The sequence below is a fragment of the Pelodiscus sinensis genome, chromosome 13 (genome assembly GCF_049634645.1).
Source record: "Pelodiscus sinensis isolate JC-2024 chromosome 13, ASM4963464v1, whole genome shotgun sequence".
Taxonomy (NCBI): domain Eukaryota; kingdom Metazoa; phylum Chordata; order Testudines; family Trionychidae; genus Pelodiscus; species Pelodiscus sinensis.
In genome coordinates, this window is record NC_134723.1 from 40772109 (window position 1) to 40799253 (window position 27145).

A 27145-nucleotide genomic window follows, 5' to 3' on the forward strand; every position below is an offset into this window, starting at 1 on the left:
AATGAGCGCCTCTAGTAGTGAGAGATCCTTGATTTTCTTCTTGTTGTATAGGATGCTGATTAGATGGTTCCTCGGTTTCTTTGAGAGTGTGTGGCATAATATTCCACTGTAATCTGTGTGGATCTGATGAAGTGGGTTTTACCCATGAAAACTTCAAGGTAAGTATATATATTCTTGTTAGTCTCTAAGGTGCCTCCTCATTGTTTTTGTTGGTGGTCTCCCAAAGGTAGGCTTGAAACTCTCCCAATTCTAGTTCTAAAGAACTTGATAATTTGTGACCTTCCATTTTCCATGTATATCAACAAAGTGAATGGGAGAGATGCATAGCCCCAGAAGCTAGATAAGTCTTGATTAACGTTAACTTAGCTGTAATATCTGTGTCTGTCTAAAAGAAGAAACTGGTTACAGGAGAGAGAGAGGGAAAGAGACACATTATGCAAATATGTCCCCCTAGTACACCTTCTTTTCATGAATCAGTGAAGACTTCCATGTGGATATGACTATTCTTGAGCCTTCCTGCCACCCAAACCCAGATCCATTGATCTGCATGCAGCTCTCCGTACATTGCACCTCTCGTGGCTCAATAGGAATAACAAATGAATTGCATTGCTTTTTAGTTCTGGTGGCACTCTATGCAACCGTAGGCTGGCCCCCCACTGCCAGCTTTAGAGACGAGATCAGAAGCTTTTCAACTACATTGTGTGATGTTATCAAATATTTTGAACTGTAATCTTGCAATTACTATTAATGTTGCATTAAAAGATTATTTAATGAAGGAAATCATGCAGGGAACAAGCATTATAATGGCTCCAAACAGCCTGCCTCCTACATACCTGGAAAACCCCCCTACTGTTAGAGAAGGAGGAAGAGCAGTTAGTGCCAGTTTTAAACAATAGGCTTCACACTACATCTGTTAAGACCTGTTGCTTTTGCCAATGAAAAACTACTTGAAGGAATGAATTTAAATGGGAAAAAAACCCAAGATGCAGAGTAGTTAAAGACAAGCACAACAGAATTTTCCAGTTTTGTTGTACATTGTTCATGCAAGATGGCTGTGAAGACAGGTTGCCTGTAAAACACCTCTGTTCCCCATCTGAATCAGATTAATATTACATTCTGGAGCCTGATTCTCCTCTGGCATAAACCCATGTAAACTGAGAGTTGTTCTGCTGAAATGAACACAGTTATTCCAGTGTAAAACTGGTCCAAGGCTGTGTCCAGACTCAGGGGTTTTTTCGAAAAAAGTAGCCTTTTTTCGAAAAAACTTCACCTGCGTCTAGACTGCAGCCGCGTTCTTTCGAAATTAAATCGAAAGAATGCGGCTTTTCTTTCGACGGTGGTAAACCTAATTCCACGAGGAAAAACGCCTTCTTTCGAAAGTGCTCTTTCGAAAGAAGGCGTTCTTGAAAGCAAACAGGCTTTTTAGAAAGAGAGCATCCAGACTCACTGGGTGCTTTCTTTCGAAAAAGCGACTTGCTTTTTCGAAATTCCGCATGCAGTCTAGACGCTCTCTTTCGAAAGAGGCTCTTTCGAAAGTATCTTTCGAAAGAGGCTTGCAGTCTAGACATAGCCCAAGTGACAGAAGAATCATGCCCTTTATCCTGTTTTCGGGTTTTGGTGAATTTGTTTCATTTGATGGATTAATTTATCTTTATCACCTGGTGTTTTGAGTTGGCAAAAGGGTCTGTCCTCTTGGATCTGTGACAATAACTGTGTTTCTCCAGCACACTTCTCTGTATGTCTTTTTAGAAGGTGGAGAAAGCAGCAGGCAGAATTAAGTATGACATTATTAGCATATGGTCAAATCCTGAAACTTGTTAGCTACATTGGGAGAATTTGACGCGTTATAAGGAGCCCATGTGAAATGTTGTCTGTAACACCTGCTCACTACAACATTGACAAAGTTTTCTTGCAGAAGAACATAACATGCAAAGGACAGATAAGGCTAGAAGAGAAAATAGCAGTCACCTTTGTCACTAGAAGTCGCAGGGCAATAGTTGCTACTGTCTAGAGGTGTAAGCGCAGGACTCAATAACGATGTAATGAATAATCCTCCAAATTATCGGTAAAATGGATGCTTGAGCCTGTTAATACCGATGCTTGGCTTGGAACTAACTTTTGCTAAGGTGCCTGTTCTGTACAGAATGTCACCAGGCTGTGATTATTCCGCTTCCCCCTGTTACGGTAATCATAGAGAACAATTTGGAACACTAAAGGTGGACTATGGTACAGCACGTTGAGTTTTCCAGAAAGGATGATCTCTGCAGAAAGAGGCAGTAATACTATAGTGGAAGATCATCAGAATTCTGTGTACCCACTTCTTTGGATTCTGCACTGGCTGGACTGTAGAATTCTAGAACCCCCATACATAGGTGGGTTCTAACTACCTTTCTCATCAGCTGGTGCTCTGTCCAACACCGGGCCCTTTAAGTACAGTTGGTACAGGGAATTTGTTTGCAAAGACATACAGAAACAGAACGACATTTGTCATACGTCTCTTTCTGTCCCAGGTCTATAGTATGCTCTACACAAGAAGAGCCATGCATTTAGCTTTCTCTTTAAAAATTCCTGATGGCACAGCAGTGGAGTCTGTCACTTTTACCTATTTTTACAGTTGTGAGATGCCTACTCCCCAATTTTACAATTAACTCCATACTGGTGCACCCTCACCAACAGGGATTTATGGGGTCCTATGCAGTACTATTAAACTGGTGCCCCTAAGCCTGATGGCAGCGGGTGCGGGGGGATGGTGATATTTTAGAAATGTGATTTTATCATCTTCAGCGACACACTCATGAATTATTTTTAAAACAGATTTTAAACTAGGGTCATATAGACTAACCCAGGAAATTCAGAAACTGACAGTATATATCTGGGGTAGGCAAATGCCCATTAAATGGCTTCATTACCACTTGAATGGCTCTTTCATGGGTTTGAAGTTCTATTAATAGGTCCAGCAGGCCTTTTAAGTTAACTAAGTCCTCTCCAGAGGGAGTAGAGACACAGAAAAGGAATAGGAAGAGGCAGGTGGCTGGACATTAAGACCAGTGGTGCTCCAAATTTTCAGATGCCCTACGCAACTAGAAACAACCTGGATGCCATTAGCAGATAGGTGCTATATAAACAACATTTATTATTAACTGAAAGAAAATCCCACATCTGACACAACTTAATTGTTTGACTGGGGATTTAAACTAATTGGTGATCATGTTTGCTTCTTTATACATGTTTAAAGTTCAGTGTGTTCATCCTATTTATTAAACAATAAGCCTGTTTGTCTCTTATCTTCATTTGTGATTGCATTTCCAATCCATGAATAATTAGAAATGATATTTGGAGCAAATTCTTCTGGGAAGTATTAATCAAGGAAAAGAAAGTTCATAATGAAATTTTTTAAGGTGAACAGAACCATCAACAAAAGATTGTTTTGCCGAACATCCTACTTATTTTAATAGTACTGCTAATCAGTGCTACTGATGAGAAGGTGCAATATTTTCTCAGTGTTGTGTATTCTTTTAGGAAATAACTAATGATTTTCACCTCTCAACAACCCTGTGAGAGAGGTTTGTAAAATGAGTATATTTATACTAATGAGAACTGCTGAAGATAACATTCAAGGCATGTGACCTAGGAATGATGTATGTCCTTAAATTGCTCCAGCAAATATACGATACCATTCTGGTGGTCTATTCTTCATTGGTTTTCTGTTGATGGAGTCCAGTTTAATTCAGAGCCCTCCACGTAATTAGCCTTAACAACTTGGAGAGACAGCCAGTCTTTCTTCCAAAGTCATAATTTTACATGACCCCATGTTGCTCTGGAACAAAGAAACTGGCAACAAATAGAAGTTTCATGACCACAGGAGAAAGAACTTTCTTAGGAGCTGTTCTAAGACTGTGGAACTCAATGCCAGAAGGTAAGAAACCTCATGAACCTCCACACGCTGAGAACTACATACCAAACTCGTTACTTTGGCGTAGTCCTTCCATTACAAGTTCTTCATAACAATCCACCCATGTGCTCTTTTACATACACCCTATAAACTAAAGACACTTACAGCACGAGAGGAAGAAAATTGTGTTGTGTTTTGTAAATAAGTGGAAGGTGCTGGTCTTCTACATCTATGTAAATACCTAAGCAGAGAGAATGCCACACATGAAGGCACGGTAGTGTGGGGCAGTCAACAGACCAGCTTGCCACAAATGAAGTGATCAGACAGTCTCACCTGATCTCATAAGAGATTATTTCTACAATAAATCTGACAATTGTAGAATCATAGAATAGTAGGAACTGGAAGGGACCTCGAGAGGTCATCAAGTCCAGTCCCCTGCCCTCACAGCAGAACTAAGAACCATCTGGATCGTCCCTGACAGATGTTTCTCTAACCTGCTCATACAAGTCTCCAGTGATGGAGATTCCAAAACCTCCCTAGGCAATTTCTTATTGAATTTCATCTTATTTACCTCAGACTATTTCTCCAATTTGTTCAGATCATTGTGCACAGGAAAACTCAGTTCAGTTCAGCTGCCGCCATTTGTGTTTTGAGAATTTAAAAATTTTACACTTCTGTTTTCTTTTCTACTCAAGAGCACAGTTACTATGGTAACTGTAATGTTATGAGCATTCTTTTTTTACCACTGGTAATGTTAATAGTGGGCTATTACCTCATGCACATTATTTTTATGCCTACTTTTAAAAAAAGCTATTTTATGGCTGAAAAGTAGTGGGTATGCAGGACAGCTTAAAGATGCATATGAGTGGATGAAAAAATAGCACTTTGCACTATTTTTATCGATTTAAAAAAAGAAATAAAATAATGAATATTAGTTATGTGACGAACACCCATCGTAAATTTTACGTGTTCATCATAGAACCACTTCAGATACAGGCAAAAAGCAGATACCCCTAGATACTTAATTATTGCAAAAATTGACTGAAATCCATTTTCATGCCATCCTGTGTGCTCATTTTTCTTTAAAGAAAAGTGAATATATTCTTTCCTTCCTTCACTAAGAAATATTAACTGCTTTTACTTTAATTTTTAAAATGCTGTTATAGCATACAGGTCTACAGACCATTAGCCCAGTTTTCATGATTAGATAGACACAATTAAGAGTGATATCAGTAATGTTTGTTATTGGCTAGGAAATAATACTTAGTAACTCACAACTGGAATCAATTGTTAGTGAATAAATTAACATTCTACAGTCAGACAGTACTGTAGTCTATTTCCTCCGAGTATCTGTAGGTATCCTATATTTTAAACAAGGATGCTTTGTTCTTTTTTTTTCACTCTCACTTTGCTGTGTACCTGAGTGGCATAACTGAATTATTGCTGAGCTTTAGGTGTTTTAAAAGGAGTTTACCAAAGTGCAAAAATGTTGCAGGCAAAATAAATAAATAAATAAATATGCCCTGACAGTTTAAATTCTGGCAACACTGCAAGGTAAATTAGGTATAGATACTATTGTTTCTTATACAGTTAGATTTAAGGCAATCATTACAGTGTTTATGCTATAATCATAAAGGCATCAATGAGTCCAATGACTGGTGGGACAGCAAAGTGCTTTAATTATTTAGGAAACATTCAGGCTATGAATGATGCAGACTTTGAGATCAGTTAAAATCCAGGCATATGTGAAGATTTCACTTATTTGTTTATTCATGTACAAGGCAGGTATTAAGATAATGGGGGTAAAATGCCACGTTGTGGGCGATGGTCATTTCAATCAGTTACTTTACGTGCAATTTTCAATCCCACACTCTCATTAGGTGTATGCCACATATACTTGTCGTCATTATGACAGTTTAAATTCTGGCAACACTGCAAGGTAAATTAGGTATAGATACTATTGTTTCTTATACAGTTAGATTTAAGGCAATCATTACAGTGTTTATGCTATAATCATAAAGGCATCAATGAGTCCAATGACTGGTGGGACAGCAAAGTGCTTTAATTATTTAGGAAACATTCAGGCTATGAATGATGCAGACTTTGAGATCAGTTAAAATCCAGGCATATGTGAAGATTTCACTTATTTGTTTATTCATGTACAAGGCAGGTATTAAGATAATGGGGGTAAAATGCCACGTTGTGGGCGATGGTCATTTCAATCAGTTACTTTACGTGCAATTTTCAATCCCACACTCTCATTAGGTGTATGCCACATATACTTGTCGTCATTATGACTGTATATACTAGAGATGTAAGATTATTAAAGTGTCAAATTAGTTTTCGACTAGTATAACTTTTTTGAAGTCCTTGGAGGTATGACGGGATGTGGTCACAAAAGACTCCTTGGGATTGTTCCCTGGTGTGATGACACCTGCCTTCTTGCCCTGTGGGGCTCCCCAACACTCTGTCCTGCTGGGCCAGAGTCTCTGGTCTCTCCCAGACAAGGCAAGGAGCTGGAGTTACTCCCCCTGATCCGAAGAGCAATGTAAAACACTTCAGATTTGGGAGGGTGCAGTTCTAGGGCATGGTGCCCAGGAAACTAACCCTCAAAAGGGATCAAAATCCCAAACAAATGTATTTCTCTGAGTAAAAGTTTCACACAAAGGAAGCTTCTGAGGATGTTTGCCCTCTTTATCAATGAAAGAGAGATAGGCGTGCTGTTTGTCTCCCTCTCCCCAGGTAATAATTATTTACACTGGGCCTGATAGTGAACAAAAATTTCAGATGTAAGTGGCTGCAAGTGAAAATGGAACGATCAAAGTAAGTTAGTAAATTTAAAGGAAAAGAAAATGCATAGCTTGCTCTAATTCACTAAAAACATATTACAAGCAGATTCTGACCCTAAAGAGCTGCTTTTATTTCAGGCAAGTCTTCAAGTCAAAGATGATCTTGTACTTTGACTTGGGTCTTCAGTTATCTTTATTTCCAAGCCAGCCAAAGACAAAGATCTAATAGCTTTCCATTGCTTAAATAGTCTTCTCTCCAGTGAGGGAATCTTTTGTTCTGCATTTCCCCTTCCATGGAAAACTGCCTGGGTCAAAAAATGGAATCCCAGTACGATGTGATATGGTCACATGTCTTGCTAGTCCAATCACCTTTGGACTTACCAGAAGAACAAAGCTGTTTACGAGTCGTTAAGTTGATCACCCAGTCATTAAGGCTTCCAGAGCACCAGTAATGGCTCTCATTAGCATATTTAAAACCACACAGCAGAATGTAACATTAAAATTGATAGGTTACATGAGGTATTTTGTCTAAAGCATCTCCAAATTATGCATATTTATATTTATAAGCCAATTTTCATAAAGCAACAGGGGGAGGGGAGGAGACTGTCACAGGAGATATACAATTATTACATCAGCATAAAAGAATCCAAATACTATATATGAGTTTGTTTTTTCAGATTTTGCATGTGTCCTATGTGTTCTCTTGGAAAACGAGAATGAAAATATGAGAATTTTTAACACTGGAAAGTTGGATCATAGCAGATATACACAATTAATGTTTTTTCATCTAAAATGTTTCACTTATAGTATTACTTGTTAAGAAAATACAGAGGGTCAGATTTTGGGTGCAGCCTGAAGTAGGTCTTCGCTGGCATGTGGGCAGATTTGTATTTGGATGCATAGACAGCTGGAAAAGTCTGATTTTTTTGTGTGCCGGTGGTAACATCCTCCACTGGCAAAATCAATTTATTAAACTGACAGTGCAAATTCTACCATCACCTCTTACAAGTATTAGAGTAGATAACTGTGTGTGTGTGAGAGAGAGAGTGAGCAAGCGAGCATGCCAGAGCAGGTCCATAAGCTTCTATACCCAGAGTATGTCTACACAGCACGCTTACCTTGAAATAAGCTATGCAATTTGCGCTATTAAAATTGCGTAGGTTATTTCAATGTTATTTCAAAATCATTTATTTAGAAATAGCTTATGTCGATGTTATTTCAAAATAGCTTATGTCTACACAATGCCAAATTTTGAAATAAGGTTCTATTCCAAAACATTGTTTATCCCTCGTGCAATGAAGTTTACAGGGACATTGGAATAGCGAGCCTGATATCTTTCTATATAATGGGCTTGCTCTTAAGACGTGGAACAGCTATTTCAGGATACCTTTGGTAATGTGATAGCTCTGCTGTGGAGACGTAGCCACAGAGATCAACCATAAGGACTACTCAATTAGTTTATTTTGTTTTACAAAATCAAAACCAGACCTCATTATAGAATTGTTGGCTAAGCTTCAAAATGACCGTGAGTTAGAATGTTCTAGAGTTCCAGATAAAAATGGTTCAGGTTTTGAGTAAAATTGTGTTTCCATTCTTTTGAAATGCCTACACTAGAAAAATATATTGCAGAATTGTAGGCATTTGATTCAACCAATAAAAATTAGTTTAGAATTAAGGTTAAACATTTCAATGTTCTTTATTGGTTTAATAGCATATCCAGAATTATGCTATGTAAAATCAACTTTTTGGAAGTTCTTGTAGTATCTAAAGAGTGAAATAGATCAAACACTTTTGGATGTCTTTGTTTATGTTTGTTCAAATGAAAAAGGTTTACAGGAGGAGATGGAAAATGATTAGATTGGCAACACTGTGATGTTACTAGTTGACCACTGTGGGAGATGGGGGAGTTCAGAGAAAGGTGTGCATAATTTTTAAAGGATGGTCCTGTGTCTTAGGCACAGGGCTAGAAATCCAATCTGAGTTCTCTTTCTGACTTTGTCACTGACTTAAATTAATCTCAGTTTTGGTTTCCCCCAGCCGCCATTTATACAATGAGAGTACTAATACTTCCTGTAACTCAGAGCCTGATCCACTGAAGTTAGTGTAAGGCTCCTATTCTCATTACTGGGCATTGGATTAGTAGGCCCTTAAAAAGGATGGTAATTAAAGCCAGCTGGAATCCAAAATTTGTATTCCACTGGAGATTCTGAAACCGATTATTTCCTCATTCCGGATCCAAAATAAAAATTGGAACTTTCCCATATAACAGGAATTCTGAAATTTCCTTTTGGGAAATCCAAGTTACATTGCACTTTGACTTTATCAAAGCATTTCATTTTTTCACTTTTTCCTCCAAAACTTTGACAAGCCAGCATGTTGCTGGGGTACACTTCAGTTTTCTGGTGGGGAAAACTGCTCTGTCAGAAAAATTTCAACTAGTTGTATTCACAATGATTTATTAATTGATAATTCATTTAGTACTCTCAATTTATGGTAGAAAATTTAACTAAAACTAACTCCCCGCCACCCAGAACTATTTTTACCCTTTTTCATAAGCCTCAGTCACGTTTCTGGTGTCTTGTGTATTTCTTACGATTACCTCATAGCTAGTTTAGCCTAACCAGCATTCATTCTAATCTCAGTAGCGTGTTGCCACATTTTAGATTGCAGCATAAAATTGCACACATTAAACAGTAAAATATGAATGGCTGGACATAACTAGTATTTATTATAGTAAGTAGCTTATTTATCCCTTTCACAGTGAGATAATTTTATCGTGTGAGGCTTTTGTACTTTCTGAAATGTCACCACTTAAATTGTGGTTTGATTTCCCACACGGACAAGTTGAAAAGGCCTTCCCTGAAACATTGGTTAGAAATGGAACCTGCACATTTTCTCTGTAAACCAAACCTTATTTTATGACATTTTCTTTAAACTGGACAAACACACCAAATATACAAACCCAACTGAGTTGGCTAGCTCCTTTTTTTTTTTTTTTTGCTCTGGGAGTTGATTCTAGGTTTGCCAAGATTCTTCAGTTTTTGGTCTTGACATTAATTTTAACTCATTTGTCCATTTCATTAAAACATGTTCTCTAGGGACATGAGAAATGCAGGGAAATTATTTTATTTCTTTTGTGGGGATATAAATTCCATAGGCATGTCATTTGCTACTTTGCATAGAATGATATCCACACCATCATGAGGTTTAACTGTGCATTATATCCTGGTTTTTACCATTGTAAATGTTGTCCAGTTTTACTAGGAAGCAGTTATGGAATGTTCCTTATAGGATGAACTTTTGTCACTCTAAATGAGATGGAAGAAGACTAGGTATTCCAAAACTAAAATAATAACAGTATTTAAAAAGTAATATGTGTATAAACATGTACCGGAATATTTGATGTGAATATAGAAAAATGAAATTTGTTAACATCGTTTTTATTAAATGACTCCCAAGTAAACCAATCGGAATGTTACAAATTTACTAGAAGAAATAAACTTGTGAATGAAGGAAGGAATTTAAGAACAACTCCTACCCCACACACAACATGCACTTTAAAATATAACAGATGTCACCGAATTATTCAAATAAGTCAGTGACATCTGTCCATGGGTAAATGTCTACACCACATGAACCACCACCACCACACCTGCAACTATTTGAAACACTTATTGGCTGTCTCATGAAAAAGTTGAATGCATGCACATATACCGGGATGGTGAATGCTCTTCTTCCCATTCCCCTCATGATCAAGGAGTGAGGGGAAAGTACACAGCTTCTGTGCACTCCTCTCACTCCTGGCTGGTGCAGCTCACCATTCTTTGGGTACAGACCATCAGCCCTGGAGGCTCTGCTGACACGTGAGATTCTGCCACCGGCTCAGGGCTCCACAGCCCCCTCCATGTATGTCTAGGTTTGCCAACTCTCCAGGACCAGATGCCATCTGGAGAGCTGGCAACCCTATGTGTGACCCCATCCTGGGGCAATGTGGCAAGCAAGGTAAGAAATAGTGCAGCTCATCACCCCCACCCTAACAATAGCTCCAGTGCCACTAGCAGATACAAATACAAAAAAAACAAAAAAAAACCCTCCCCTAAAATTACCACATTCCGCCCATACACGCTATAAAAGAGGAAGTTCTACATGAATTGGAAATGTCAGTACAGCTGGCTGCTATCAAATAGCATTGTCTGAACTAATGTAGTAGAGTTGACATAATTCAAATTAGACCGAGATGTTTGAATTTGATACACGCCTCTACTTTTCCTCTGCGGCATTTGCTTCTAAAGTGATTTTTTTTATTGCCTACGTCTGGCAGTGTTTGCATCATGTCTCCCATAATGCTCTGCAGATTTTCTGTCACCCTCCTACGGCATGCATTCTAGAATAAAAGTGAAACTATAATTATAGCCCTGAAAGGTATTTCTCTTTCCATGTTTTAATTAAAGGAAGCAGAGTTTTAAATGCTTTCTGTTTTAGTCATGCTAAGCTCTATATTGTGGTGAACTCTTCATACATTTTATAGTGATTTATTTCTACCCTTTTAACACCTGATAGTTGCAACCTTTAGTTTTAGCACCCAATCCTGAAACTGCTAAAGTAAGTAAAACCCATTTAAGTAAAGCTTCAGTCATGCTGGAATGTTCCAGAACTTCATTCTGGCACATTGTGTGGGGAGTCGAAATGGAATTCCAATATTTCTGGTATTTGTGAAACACTGGAAGGCATGTACTTTTTTGGGATGGAAGTACATTCTAACATGTCCTCTTTTATTTTAGACTGTATTAAAACCTTTTCATTGTAGACAACAATTTCAGAATCAGGCCCGTATATTGTAGTTCACCAACATGGTCTGCACTTTTCTAGGTTGTTACGGTTTTCTAAGTGAATATGGAGTTATCTTTGTGAAATTAAATGAAAGATAGGAATATAATCCAAAATAGTCTAGTAGTAAGATTGGTATTGACAAACTTTAGAAACTGGTAATAGAAATGAAAATGTAGAAAGGGGAATAATCAACATTTTCAGGACCATGCAACAAGAAACAAATTCTGTAAGCTATTAATAATGGAATGGTGGAAACTTACAAAATACTGGCTTCTGCAAAGCTCAGAAAGAACTTTAGACAGGAATTTGGGGTGTAGAGTGTTAGTAGAAGGCCTGTGACTCTCTCAGTTGATGATTATGAATGGGATTTTCCAAAAATACCTAAGACCCTTTGAAAAACAGTGGGACTTTCACTCTTTAATCATGGCGATTCTTCTGCTAATCCATTGTTTGCTCTTAGTGCCCATGCCAACATGGGCAAACCTTTCGTTATATTCCCAGATTCTCACGTTCATGCTTAAACTTCACCTCAACCCTTTGGTAATCCACAGTCATCATGAGCATGAGTGTTGTTGTTCATATTGTTTTTAGCAAATTTGTGAATGTACTTTAATAGTGGTATTGATTGCTTTATTGTTGTTGTTGTTGTTACCCCTTGCTCCACTCGCTCAGTTACTGAAGACATGATGTACTTGAAATGAGTAAATTAATATGAGAGCTTCTTCATAATCTCAGTGTTGTACTCCTTCAAGAAAGGCTTCTCTGTTAGGCTACGGCTTTACTGCCAGTTGTTCCTGCAGAAAATATGCTATTTTCTGTAAAAAGAACTGGCAGTGAAGATTAAGCCTTAATGTATACGGGTAATTTAATGTCTACAAAAGCCGATGAGCTAAGTCTTTATCATTCTGCACCTGAATTTCATCTACAAAATAAATGTGTGCGTGCACGTGTCTGTCTATAAAAAAATAAATGTATGGACATCCAAGCACAAATATATTCATAGGCAAATGGACACCTATGTATGCAGGCATCCATATGCAGGCACAATACCAATTTTGTGTGTGCATATATTTTCTATGCACGATTAGAGTATTGAATTGAGCCTCGATGTAAAAAATGAGTAATTGCTTCAGTTGCTATTATTTAAATTGCAAGCCACTCCCATTTTCTCTCTCTTGTATTATTTCTTTTTCATGTGTAGATGGATTAGGTTCACTTTTAGAGGGTTTTTTAAAAATCACTGTTGTTATTCTTCATTGTTTCTACATTTCTTCTTCTTCCATTCTCTTCTTCTATTATATTGGTTGGGATTATCTTCCCCCACCCCGAGTTCTGGAATCAGTGCTGAGAACAGCAGTGGATAATTTCACTTTACACAAGCTGAAAATCTATTGTTGCTTTCAACTGTGGACCCAATTCTGCAGAAAATCAAAATTGATTAAAGTATCAAAAAAGGACAACCTCTGGGCCCAGTTCTGTTCTGTGACAGCTACAGTAAAATATCTATGCAGAAAGACTAGTGGAACTCAATTCTTACCAACTGAATAAGGGCAATGAAGTATTTAATATTTTGAGCAATTGAATTAATGTTGCAGATTCTGGGAATCAGGAATATCTGTTGGTATAATTATATTAAGACATCTCAAAAAAAAAGTGTCACATACTTGCTAGTCTGAATTTTACACTGTTGATTTAAATTAATAGATATTCAAGAGTCTGTAATTTGTTTATTTAAAGCAAATGCAGTCCATGTTTCTGTGTAATTGAAAAGTATGCTTGTGATACAGAAAGTATTTAATTTTGGGCGGCAAGCTACTAGATTTCCAAATAAAGATGATGAATTGCAAATTCTCAAACTTAATCCCAGCAGGCTGACAGTTACCCCTTTAAAACCAGCACTTGAGTGATATACTGTGGCTGGTAATAGCACACAGCTGCAGTGCAGGAAATCCCATTGCTATACTGCAAAGCTCTTAGTTTGCCTCATACAGTTATTTTTCAAAATGGTATATTCCTATTTAGGATAAGAACCTTAGCTCATTATGATAGGACCGGTTCTTTAACAAAATATAGGCTGTTCATTTCCAGGACTGTATGGACAATGTATTGTTTCCTGTAGGTTAGTTCAGAATTTACTTCCCTTGAGTGTAGTATATTTGTGTGGGTAAATGTTTTGGTAATTGCTTAACCTTTTCTTCCTCCATGTGTAAAAGGACACCTCTCTATTACACATCCTATTATTCACAACACCAAGGGGAAGGAGCAGATGCAAAGTGTCTGCTCGTTTTCTCCCTTTCTCTCTCATATAAAGCATGTGTCCAACAACAACAAAATCCTGCCAGAGGAAGCAGCCCATAGGGAGGCAGTAATTTGTGTGTCTGCAGATTCTGGGTCTATACACCTATTAACTCTGGAATACAGTAAATTGTGTGTTCTGTTACCATAGCAGCCCTCACATGTAAAATCATACAGTGGTAGGGTCTTTTTAAGGTTCACTTACCGGGAATACACACACATACCAAAAAGTATCGTTCTGGGAGGAGAAAGCAGGGCATTTTAATTTGAAGGTGAGGAAAAACAGGTTATAGGAAGGAACTGATTGAAACATTTGTCCCAAATGGAAAAAGAAAAGTCTTAAGATTGGAATAATGCAGATTAAGCTGTTGTTAAACTTATAATTTTGGTTCTCATAAATACACTATTCTGTGTCGCTAAAGATTGGCACTGAATTCAACAGCTACATTCATTATTATTCATGAAGCTCATTCATTAAAGGTGGGGCTTGTATTTCAGTTCCCCAAACCCTCCCATCATAAAACCCTGTTTTCAGGTGCTTGCAACTTTTACAAGCTTTAATCCTTCATGCTGACATTTTTCCACCATGAACTGAAATTTATAAAAACTGGTCAGCCATTTCTGAGATTGAGATTAGGGATAGTTTTGTCACGTTTTAAAACAATCTTACACCTCTTTTCTTGAGAAGCTGTAGAGTCTGCATGGTTTGGAGCAGGGATGTGACGTTTCACAGGGCAGCTACTAACTAGAAAAAAAGATGTAACTTACCCTAATATCACTACGTTTCATGAATTTTAAATTCAACAGCAATGAAAGGACAACATGACAATGCCTTACAATGTGGAAACCAAAGCGGTTCAGGGTGAATGTAAGGTCAACACTTCGGATGAGTCATCAGCGGTTGGAGTAGAGGAGAGATGAAAATAGAGACGCACCCAAGGACTGTGTGCTTGTCACTTATGTTGAAGTTTAATGTAAAAACGGCGCTCTTGTCAGCTAGTATAGTACCTAATTATGTTAACACCACTACAAACAGGTTGTGGTTTATTACTTCAATTTCTTATGTACTGGCAGGAAAATTAACTCAACTGATGCATTAAGATCTTAGATCTCAGTCAAAAGAGGTGACTAAGAGGGTGATGGAAAAACACACATTCTTTGAGAGAGCACAACTCCATCAGAAACTTGTTATATCCTAGCATCAGACTATTTGAGGAGCTGCTGATTTAACAGTACACTTAGCAGGCAGTAGTTACCTTGATAGGGGCAACTACTTAATGCTAATGGTATTACTCTGTGTGTTTTAAAGGGATCTTGTGCCTTAGCAAAGGGTCCATTTGCATAAATTACTCTTTGTATGAAATGGGTACAAGAATGTAGGTGCAAGTGTCATGCTTGCTGTCAACACGCTAAATATATTTTAGAAAATACAGATTAGACACAGGCATTTGAAACATAATGCTCACATATAATTTATAGAAAAGAACAAGGAAACCAGAGTAGCAGCTCTCTTGATATTTTATTGACCCTTCAGAAAAGTAGGGAGATTAAATGGTGGTGTCAAATATAGAGGGAGAGATTTTCAAGGACGCATGTAAGTTGCCTAACTCCCCTTGATTGTTGTTGGTGCCTTTGGAAAACCTCCGTCATGGTAAATGTCTGCTCATCTAGCGAGGAATGCAGGCCATACTTCCATAATGGTCTGTAGTATAAATGGCTTATGGGGGAAATCCTACATCCTGTGCCAACCCCCAAAGTGGGGTTTATGTTACATTACTGATGAACAGTTTTTGTAGACTGAGTTATGGGTCTTAATGCACAAAAGCCTGCATGATAGACTCCTCCTTTCTCCTGCACCGCAGTTGCCTGAGTAAATGGTGTGTCTAATATCCTGTGTAATGCTCCTGTTCTGTTGGCAGACCATTTTATTCCCTGATCCCTCCCAGTAATATTCAGGCCCAAGAGGGTGGGGTCAGCACCTATACCACAGGCCTGCAGTTGGGAACCTCTGGCCCAGAGGTTGGATGCGGCCACTGGCTTGCCTGGATCTGGCCCTCGAGGCTCAAGGCTCCCCACCAGCACCCCAATCCCCCTGCCGCTCCACCGCCGAGCTGGAGCACACAAAGGCTATGTCTAGACTACGTGGAAGATTCGAAAGAGGATTCCATAGGAATTTGCATATCTTCTTCCGATCTCACTCTCCTCAAAAAATGAGGTGTACGTGGCTTTTCGATAAAGGGGGGGGTGCCAAAAAAGCCGTGTCCCAACTACATTCACTTCTGAAAACAGAGCTTTCGAAAGTGAGATTGGAAGAAGATATGCAAATTCCCGCAGAATTTGCATATCTTCTTTCGAATCTTCTGCATAATCTAGACAAGCCCAAAATCTAGTAGGCTGCCCCCCCCCTCCAGGTGCTGGTGTGCAAGGGAATGTGGGAAGTGTCTTTCTCCTTCTGAGTTGGGGGCCACATCAGTGAGGGTTTGGTTGGGTTTTTTTGCTTCTCACTTGTGCGCAGCCCCTGACTGATTTTTCTGGGGGTCAGTGGCCCCCGACCCAAAAAGATTCCCTACCCTGCTATAGGCGATCCCTGTCCTGTACATAAATATAAGAATTACAGTATTCATGTCTGACAGTCTGAAAGCATGAACTTAATTGACTTTGTTTTTAATTGGCCATCTCTAGGATCCATCACATCAAGCACAAAAATAAAGGAGCAAAAGTAAGAATAGGCTTTGCCGTGGGCATGGGAGCTTTTCATTTTGTTGAGGAGAGGATGAAGCTAGGCAGAGTCATTAGTAGGGCTTCTTATGGAAGCAGAAGTTGCTTGGGAAATTACAGTGCCATTCACTAGAATACATCACGTACAAAAGTGAGAGAGAATAAGAGGAAGGCAGTTATGCACCTAAGCCCTGAAATGTAGCATTACATCCATCCTGAGAGGTAATCACTCCTGTCATTACTAAGCTGTATGATCACTCAGTCCTAGCATGGTAGAAATCCAAGAGCTCAACACACCAGTCAGGTTGCTTTTCATAACCCTCTGCTTTTGTGGCTCTGCCGAAGTTAAATAGATATCGATATCGATATCGATATATACTGCTATTGAGGTAGTCAGTCAGCCTGACAGTTTCTAGCCAGCCTTCCAAAGAATAACTTGGACCTTCTTAATTGAAATAAATGAATTTTTCACTTCATTATTGCTTTGCAGAGTCATGTGCAATTATTCCTGATCAGGAATTGACTTGCAGTGGTTACTTCTGAATAGTTTAGGATCATGTGATGGACACGAGTAAATGGAATTTGAAATTAGTGACTGGCCTACCAGCCTTCCATGTAAAGACGGTGTCTTTTTAAATGCAGTAGAAGCCTCCAGTACTGTCTTAATGATTGCAAATTAAGCCATGAAACTGATTGCCATAGGACTGCTGGAATAGGCTGGAGGGAGAGAGGCACCTCACTTTTCTTTCAGGAAAAATGTATGAAGCTGTGTTTTTTAATAAGATAATAGAAGTACTCAGGGCCTTCACCCAAAACACTGGGGCTACATCTATATTGGCAAGATTTTGTGCAAATTCTTTTAACGAAAGAGTTTTTGCGTTAAAGTATTTGCAGAAGAGAGTGTCTACACTGGCATGTGTCTTAGCGCAAGCGATGTGCTTTTGTGCAAAAGCATCCATGCCAGTGTAGACGCACTCTTGCGCAAGAAAGATCTGATGGCCATTTTAGCCACTGGGCTTTCTTGCTCAAGAAATTAACGTTGCCTGTCTACACTGGCCTCTTGCGCAAGAACAGTTGCGCAAGAGGGCTTATCCCTGAGTGGGAGCATCAGAGTTATTGCACAAGAAGCACTGATTTTATACATTAGAACATCATGTTCTCGCACAAGAACTCGTGGCCAGTGTAGACAGGCGGCAAATTTTTGCGCAAAAGCGGCCTCTTTTGCACAAAATCTTGCCAATGTAGACACAGCCTGGCTGTTTGCAAAACAGTCATGGGTTGGCTGAGGGGTTTCACTAGACATTGAATGCAAACTCAAGAAGGCTCGGTGCTGTTTGGTGGACCGTGTGGCATGAGCATGTGTGTGTGCACGGTGCATGCAAGACAGTGGGTGAAAAGACACAGGCAGAAACGAAACAGAAACAAACAGTAAAGGAAGCCTGGGACATCCAGAGAAGCATTTGTAGTGTGACGCTGAGAGAAAGTGCAGAGAGGGGACTTGGGGGGAACTATGCTGGCTGGGAAAAGAGGCTTGAAATATTGAGCAATGAAGCTGTTTCCTGTTATTGGTTTCCACATGTGTTCACAGAAACAGGACTCCGTGTGTATTCTTTATGAATCAACAGGATTGCATCCGAAAAATGGGGACGCTAGCATAAATTTCTTCTCCTAATGGAAACAAGTGCCCAAATATTTCCTATTAGCTAACCATTCAGATCAAACGGAGTAACAACGAAGATAAGAATATCCAGAGTTATAATAAAAATAGCAGGGAGTCCTATGGCACTTTAAAGACTAACGGATTTATTTAGGCAGAAGCTTTCGTGGGCCTTTCATTAAGTGGGGTTTTGCCCACAAAAGCTTAGGCCCAAATAAATCTGTTAGTCTTTAAAGCAGGGGTGAGCAGTCATTTTTGGCCAGGGGCCACTTCAGAAATTTTTGAAATGGCTCCGGGCCACCCTGGAAGGGGCGGGGCCTAAAATGGAAGGGGTGGGACCAGGATGCTACCAAGATTCCCCAGCCACAGACCATGATTGGTCTGGGAGTGGGGGAGCCCCTTTGACTCCCTCCCATTCCCACTAAGCATCTATGCCCCTGGCAAGGCAGGAAGAGGCTTTGCACACTCCCCTACCCACAGGCCAATTAAGGCCTGGAGGCGGGAGAAGCGCACGAAGTTTCCTCCGCCCTGCCAAGAGCGTGTAGCAATTTAAAGTGTAGCTTGCTCCTGGCAGGGCGGGAGGAGACTTCACGCCCTGATTGGCATGGGGGTGGGAGGAGCACAGGAAGTTTCCTCTGCCCTACCCCCACCCTGCGAGGAGCATGTGGCACTTCAAAGTGCCGCGCACTCCTCACAGGGCAGGAGGGTTTGCACATGCCCCCGCCCCTAGGCCAATTGGAGTTTGGGGGTGGAGGAATAAACAAAGCTTCCTCCACCATGCCCCTGCCTTGCAACGAGCGTGTGGCACTTAGGAAACTGCCACATGCTCCTAACAGGGTGGAGAAAACTTCGCGCACTCCCCCACCCCCAGGCACTAATTGGCCTGAGGGCGGGGGCGCGGCAGGGCCTCCATAGGCTGGATCAACCCGCTTGGCCAGCCGGATCCGGCCCGCGGAAGCCCTTTTGCCCACCCCTGCTGTAAAGTGTCACAAGACTCCTTGTTGGTTTTGCAGATACAGACTAACATGGCTATCCCTCTGATGCAGAGTTATAGTAGTTATTACTAACCAATTTTGGAAGGGATATTAAACCTCACGCTTGACAGTTTAAATCATACTCAACTAGGACGAGAGCTACTGGTGGGGATTATGCCCCATCTTCCTCCTGCTGTGTTCATACAGATGTCTCTGAAGCTCTCACACCAGGGACAGCCCATAACATTTTGGCACCTGAGGCAGGGAGCTCGAATGATGCCCCCACAGAGCCAGCCCAAGGTACGGCCAACCAGGCTACAGCCCAGGGCGTGCCGCTGTGTGGGACTGCCAGGCCATGCGGGGATGGCACCGTGCATGCTCCGCTTGCCCGGAGTGGTGCCACGCACGCCAGGCGCCCGGGGTGGGGCCATGCATGCGCTGGGCACCCGGGGGCGGGGCCACGCATGTGTCGCACTCCCAGAGGCGGCGCCGTGCTCCCGGGGTCCAGGGCACATGAATGGCTCGGGCCAGCCCTATGCTTCCAGACTCCCTCACTTGGGCCAAAACTTTGAAAGGTCTCAATTCTGCCTTCTTCCTGTTCTACTCTAGAGCAGAGAGAATACAGATGCACCAGCAGCAGACACAGTTTTCTACACTCTGGGGTCTAGTGGCGCCCCTCCCCTCCCCCCCAGTCTGGCACCTGAGGCAGCCGCCTCAGTTCACCTCATGGTAAGGCCAGCCCTGTCTCACATTGACCAATGTCACAGACAGCATGCTGGGCTAGAGTTCAGATCCCGTCTGGCTATTCCTATGTTCCTAACAATGTACTGAAAATGTCTGTTTAAAAAAAAAAAAAAAAAAAAAAGCAAGGGCTAGTTGCCAGAAGAACTCGGGCCATTAGAGATGATTTCATTGATCTAATTACGTTTTTCATCTGCATGAAACTAAAGCCCTTGTTTAACTCAAACTGATGTTGAATGCCCATAAAACCACTCTAATAATTCTGCGTTTGGCACACAGGTAAATGGCATGACTTAGGAAGAGGTTTGCCTGGTTCACATTGGTGCCATGCATTTCAATGAGTGCAGGAATTCTATTTAACAAGATCAGAGGTACATGCTCTGAAGAGTTTACAAGTTAAGACGGTGATAGGCGAGTGGGCAGTATGAGCGGCCCTCCTGCATCTCAGTGGGCTGCCAGACTGTAACTAAGAACATCCCCCAGGATAGGATAGTTTTGCTCACTGTGCTTGCGTAGCATGGGGTGTTCCGATTGAACTGTAGCAGCACTTTGCTTGGACGCCGAGGGAGTGCACAGCTCTCAAAGTCAATGTTGTGTGCAATCAGCATGCACCTCACTTCATCTGCCCTGCTTTATGCATGTGTCATTTTTAGTAATACCAGGAGGAAAAAAAACTTACATTGGTGGAAACTAACAGAATCTGGCAACCTGGCACATGGGCACTGGGGAAAAAATGTCTCGCAGGCCACACATAGAACACTGATGGTCTGCATGTGCCCTGCGGAACACAAGTTGCCCACCACTGGTATAAGACAAACAAAATGGGGCTGGATGCAATAATCATCAGACTAGACATTGCTGAGGGTTTTGTAATTTTAGTAATGTGGATGATTACGCTACAGAATTGGAGGCTGTGGGATATACATTTACTGCAAGCCAAAGAATGAGAGGTGAGCACTATGTCTGCGTGGTTCAAGAAGAAGACTTTGAACTTGATGCAGCAGGAAGACAATGCAAAGTTTAAGTAGGCTCTGGGAGGGTGTAACAAGATAGCAATGACAGATGAACACGACAATTTGCAGTGCAGGGGTGATGAATATTAGACAGGAGCTGATGAGATGAAGGGAAGTCAGCGAGGTAGGAGCTCTGGTAATTTTGATAGGAAACAGTGAGGCTATGGGGGAGGGTGTTGGCAGTGGAGATAGAATAAGGCTCAAATATATTGTATTTTAAATATATCATGTGTCTTTTCTGTACAAAGGACATAACAGGTATGTTTGTTGAAGAATTTCATGAGAGCATAGATGGGAGGAGAGAACTGAAAAAAGGGGACCACAAGCATGCAGGCATGGGTGGAGATACCAAATGAGAAGCAGAAAACACTAGATTAATGGCAAACCTAGCTGTGAAGCATTGCCACCAACAGGACAACTGCAGTGGCTAGCAGTTGTAAATTGAAGATGTGGGTTCTGTCATCGGTTTCCTGGGCTATGGCCTTTTGTCTTTTTCATGCTCCTTTATGGGTGCCTGCAGTGACTCCATTTTTACTTAAAGGAGTCTTTTTTAACTTTTTTTTTCTCCAAAATACTTAATCTGAAGCAATTTGTGAATCAACTGGGGATTACTAATCCACCTACACTTCGATTTGCTCCAAAGAACTTAGGTATGTTGCTAGTTAAGTCTATTCTTTTGACTTGCACCGAACCTCGAATCTCTGGAAGGTTCTGGCAACACTGTGATACATGGAAATGTGTATAAGTGGGGGAGCTGACAGATGAATTGTATTGGAAAACAATTGTATTCCGGACCACTGGGAATGAAGGGTAACACAAGACTGGTTAAATTATCTTTGGTAATGCTCTAAGTGCTACAGTTTTTAGGACTCTTCGTAAAAGTTTCCAAAGTTCCTAAATCAGATTTACAAAGGTATTTAAGGGCCTAGGGATTCTGAAACATAACTAGTGGGATTTTCCAAAGCAATTTAGGCTCCTACTTCTCCCTTTAAATCAATGGGACTGAGGCAGATTTTCATAGGTATTATATGCTTAACAATACAAATAGGCACCTTGTGGGATTTTCAAGAGCGCCAAATGCCAATTTTCAACAGTGACTTAGACTCCAAAGTCTCATTGAGAGTCAAGGGGATTTAGTAGTTGCATAGTTTATGGACTGAGATCATGCTTCTGAAGTGTATTTAGTTTTCAAAACTTTCCAGTAACAAATTAATATTCTATAAAAAAAAGTTTATTAGTCTAAAAATGTGCCTCTGAGGACAATGGAAACACAAGAGTGTTCCTCATCTCATTCAGCCTGTGCCTGTCTTCTTTCACAATCCTTGAAGCTGGGATTCATGTCTCAACTGCTCTTTTGATAATATTCAGTATTTCAAAGGATAATTTAAGCAAAAATGCCCTGAAAACCCCTTGGAAATCATGGGGGGTGGGGTTCACTTTGCATTCTTGCACAGGGGCACACATCCTGTCCTTCTATGAGTCCTGTTGTATGTCATATTGTGTGCTGTTATCTGTGAAGCAGCTAGAATAATCAAGAACACTGACAGATTTACCACAAAGTTGGACAAGATCCTGAACATTGCAAGCTCCTTAGAGAAGAAAACTTGAGTGATTCCTGCCAACCAGACAATTTTGGAGAATGGTGGGAAATTTTGGGAAATCTCAACATTTTTAATCAAAAAACTGAAATTAAATCCATGAAATAAGGGGACCAAAAGGTGGTACAACCCAACTGCACTAAGTAACCGAAGATTTATCCCCCACTGATAAATAGATTTGAAGGCAGAAGGGACCATTAAAGCGATCTAATATGACTTTCTGCATTACGCAGGCCATGGAATTTCACTGGTTAATTCCTGCATCCAGCTTAGAATATCTGATTGAGCAAGAATATATTTTTAGCAAGGCATCCTATTTAGTTTTAAAAACTTCAAGTGAAAGAGAATCCACTATGCCCCTCGGTAAGTTGTTGCAATGGTTCATTTTCCTCTCTGTTCTTTTTATATATATTCCTCTGATGAATTTGTCTAGCTTATCGTTTCAAGAAGGATCTTGTTATGCCTTTGCTGGTTAAATTAAAAAGCCCTCCAACACACACACACACACACACACACACACACACACTAAAAAAATGTACCCCCCTAATGTACTTATGTACCATGATTAAGTTACCTCTTAACCTTCTATTTGGTAAACCAAATAGACTGAGTTTATTTACTATCTCACTATAAGACACGTCTTGAATCATTCTTATACAACTTTTTCAGGATCCTTTCTAATTTCTCAGCCTTTTTTAAGCTTCCAGCCAAGTGTTAGAAAGGCAAGTGAGTGACTGGCTTCCTATTGCTTTGTTTCTGGATATAAGCATTAATAAAGATCCAGATGTTATCGAGAGAAGGCATTCTGTACAAGGAGTCCTCATATACCAGCAAGACAAAAGCAAAGGGAGAATTTTAATTTTTCTTGCCAACTTGTAGGATCAAGAACATTTAAAAGCTTGCTTGCAAGAAGAAGTAGTAGTAGTAGAATAGAAATAATAATATACTGAGAAAACAAAGAGCAGGAGGCAGAAGCTGTCTTAAAGTGATTAAAATAAATGCAAAGTTTCAGAACATACAAGCTTTGGTTTGGTGCAAAGCCAAATTTAGAATTAAATATAATAAGAGAACACAACTCTCTTGGGATTGCAAACTGATGAATTGGCTGCTAGTGAGCTGAGAGCAAGCAAGGCAGAAGAAGAATTTAGGAGTGAAGAGGATCCTGGGACTTAAATAAAACTATCTGCTCTCTTAGAAGCTTTGCCAACATTTTCTACAAGTGTGGTCTATAAAAGACATAAATGCTAAAATTGTTTAATTTGGCACCAATCATGTTTATTTTTTAGGCGTGATGAACTTTGGGTTAGAAATGATCACAATGCACTGAAATATCACACAAGATATTACAAACTTTTCTTTATGCAGCTTTTTTTTCCCTATAAAAATGTCCCATTAGGTGAAAGCATTGGAATCCGCTTCATGTTTGTGGTACTGTGTCTGTAAAAGAGCTCTCTTGCCATAGATTTTGTGGGCCCAGTTGACCAGCCCTATATTAAAGAAATTGGCCAATTAAAAAAATTGCCTAGTAAATACAAATGAATAGTTGGCGAAAATCACAACTTGCTTAGACACTCTATGAAGAGAAAGAGGTTACATTTATTCTGTGAACTTTTTACCAGTGTCGCAGTGATTTTTCAGTCAAGGCCTTCACTTGTAGAGATAGTCCCAGGTGCAGGTTACGTGCTACAGAAAGGCAATAGCTAGTCACCCCATCAAGTATTCCTCCGTGAAGAAGTTTTGTGCTGCCCATTTATGCTGTCAATTTCAATAATAAGTAGTGATAGTAATGGGTAGTCTCATCTGACGAATATCAGAGGGGTAGCTGTGTTAGTCTGAATCAACTCAGGATTAAACAAAGACTGTGAATGGCTTGCTAACTACAAAAGCAGCTTTTCCTCTCTTGGAATTCACACCTCCAGATCAGCTGCTAGAAGTGGGCCTCATCCTCCCTGATTGGATCCACCTCGTCATCTCTAGACTGATCCTGGCTTGCATATTTATACCTGCCTCTGGAAATTTCCACTAAATGCATCTGACGAAGTGGGTCTTTGCCCACGAAAGCTTATGCTCCAACACTTCAGTTAGTCTATAAGGTGCCACAGGACTCCTCGCCGCTTCATCTGACGAAATGGGTTTTGCCCATGAAAGCTCTTGATCTAAGGTGCTTCAGCATTACTTGTTGTTTTCTAAAGTGGTAGACCAACACAGCTACCCCTCTGAGACTAATAAGTAGTGATTCGTGCTTGTTTGGAGAACTGGAGGTTGTTACTAACTACTCCTCTGTGCGCTGGTTATCAACATCAACCTCAGGAACTCAGGTCAGGAAGATTGTGGGGAGCGTTGTTTCCATTCTTATGCTGTGTAGAGCACGCTCCTCACTCTCTTCCTGGATTTAACAAGCTCTTCCTCCCCAGAACAGTACCCCCATACAGAGCCGTATTAAGACCCTTAGAGGCCCTAAGCACTGAAAAGATTATGGTGCCCCTCCCCATATGTAATTCAAAATAAAAACAATACTATACTGTAAAATCTCTCTCTTTTTTTTTTCTTGGTGCCCCTGCTTTGCTGGTGCCCTAAGCACATCCTTAGTCTGCCTATTGGGTAATCCAGCTCTGCCCCCATATCACGATGTATCCTGCCTCCATTGCATAGCCACTCTAGCTGACTGGGGAAGACGAGGTGTCCTAGTAGAATATTGCCGCTACTGTACAGGAAGACGTGGCTACTGGCTCCCTCTCCAGGGAAGAGGGATTCTGTCTTCAGCCACATACTAACTTGCACCCAAAAGAGAGAAGCAACATCCTGCATAGACTGTGCATGAAATCTCATCAAAATCTAATATCTTCCAAAATGTAGCAAGCATGTCACCATTTTCCGTACTCCGTCCTGCCTGGGGCACTGGTGCTGGACTAGAAGACCTCTTAAAGTTCCTTCCAATCCTATGATTCTATATCAGAATCTCAATGCACCCTTCGCCCATTTTTTTAACAACGTAACTGGTTCTCCCTCCTAGTCCAATTCTGTAGCTTGGTAGACAGGGAGGAGAAACAGGTGGAGACAAGCACCAAGAGGTACCCGGGCTCACCGCCATGTGTGCGCACACATTTGTTTTCTCGGCTGCAGATCTCCACGGGACGATCTCCATCTTTCTTCTCCCCCATTCCTTTCCCCTTGCTGTGTCCCAGCACTAAGGGTGAAGACGTGTAATGATGTTCGCCCATTCTTATCTTGATTTACATTAACGATGGCGTAGCAGCCCTTGTACTGGAACATCTGACCTGTGAGATTTAACCAGCCTGGCTGCTTCATATAAAATATAGCTGATGTGTGTGCTAGTGATCTGATGATGCATAGTGTGCATCTTCCTCTTTTGATAATAGCACCTTTGTAATCACCGTCGTACCGCTGAGGGTGATGAAAACAATTCATTTTGGACTCTCTGTAAGTCAATGGAGCTGTTTGTGTAAAATAAAGTATAATTGGGTAAATTGCTTGCTTGGTATTTTTAAATAACAAAGAAAAGCGACCAGATCTGAATGTTGTTCACAATCATAACTTTGCAGGAATGCCAGCTTTTCTGGCGTGGCAGCCTGATATTCTAAGGAAACACCTCTTTCCAGAAGCATCTTTAGATATTTAAAAAAGGTGAAACAAAACACGTTTATCATAGACAATTAAGATACAGAAATAAGATAACTGTGAAGTTTTAAAATACCGTTTGTGAATATTCTATTATTAGAAAATATTTGAATCTAATTTGGATTTTCCTTTTTTTTAAAAAATGACTGCACCCATCATTTTCTCCTTGACACAAGTAAATGGAAGCAAGAACAACAGATACCAGCCACAGTCAGGGAAATGTCAATTGCATCTCATGAAAGAGGAACATGGCAATTGCGTTTTATAAGCAATTAGAGGAACTTCTAGAGTTTCCACGCTCACTCTGTGATTTGGCAGCACAGCGGAATTTGAGAGATTTTTAATGTTCATGCTGAAGGATTGTAAAATCATGCCTTGCGATGTAGAAAATGGATGTTCTTTCGAAAGCTGCATTAATGAGCTCATTTTACTAAACTTCATTAAACCAGCCATATAATCTGTGCAAACTTGGTCTGTTTTTCAATTACGGGAAAATGGAGTAAGCGCTAATGAGTTAGAAGGCAGTGGCTACCATGGAGGGTGCCGTGCCAGGAATTCTGAACAACTGAGGCAGTTTCCCTTTATAATTGACTGGAAGACGCAGGTAAAGAAAACTTTGGTTTAGAAATCTGGCAAGTAGTTGTCATTGAAGTGTCAGGCTGGAAGGGACAGCAGGCAAATAGTCCATCCACCTTTCCCCGAGCTGAGGGCAGGACCAAATATACCTAGAAGGTGCCCGACTGGTTGGTATTGACCTTGTACGCTCACAATTTCCCTTGGAAGTCCATTCCCTCTAATTAGTTACTCTTATAATTAAATAGTTTTTTCCTAATACGTATAAAGTGACCTTGCTGCAAGTTAAGCAGACAAGTAGCTGGATCTTGATAAAAGGAATAAGAAATGCAGGTATGGGCCGTCCTTGCTATAAGTGCAAGATGCGTTCCAAAACACTGTGGACTTATAGCAAAACAACTTAAAGTGGGGAATTTTTTTCCCACG

At 40.4% G+C, this 27145-nt stretch overlaps 1 protein-coding gene across 2 annotated transcripts in view; it reads left to right on the forward strand.

Annotated features, from left to right (window-relative positions):
• Positions 1-26586, forward strand: part of FMR1NB (FMR1 neighbor) — a 114121-nt gene extending 87535 nt beyond the window's left edge. The window contains exons 9-10 of one of the 2 annotated variants that reach the window (XR_012906947.1): positions 52-158; positions 26323-26586. The gene's annotated coding sequence lies outside the window, so the exon portion shown is untranslated. The remainder of the gene's footprint in view (positions 1-51; positions 159-26322) is intronic. The other variant, XR_012906948.1, reaches the window with a different exon arrangement.
• Positions 26587-27145: the final 559 nt, after the last annotated feature.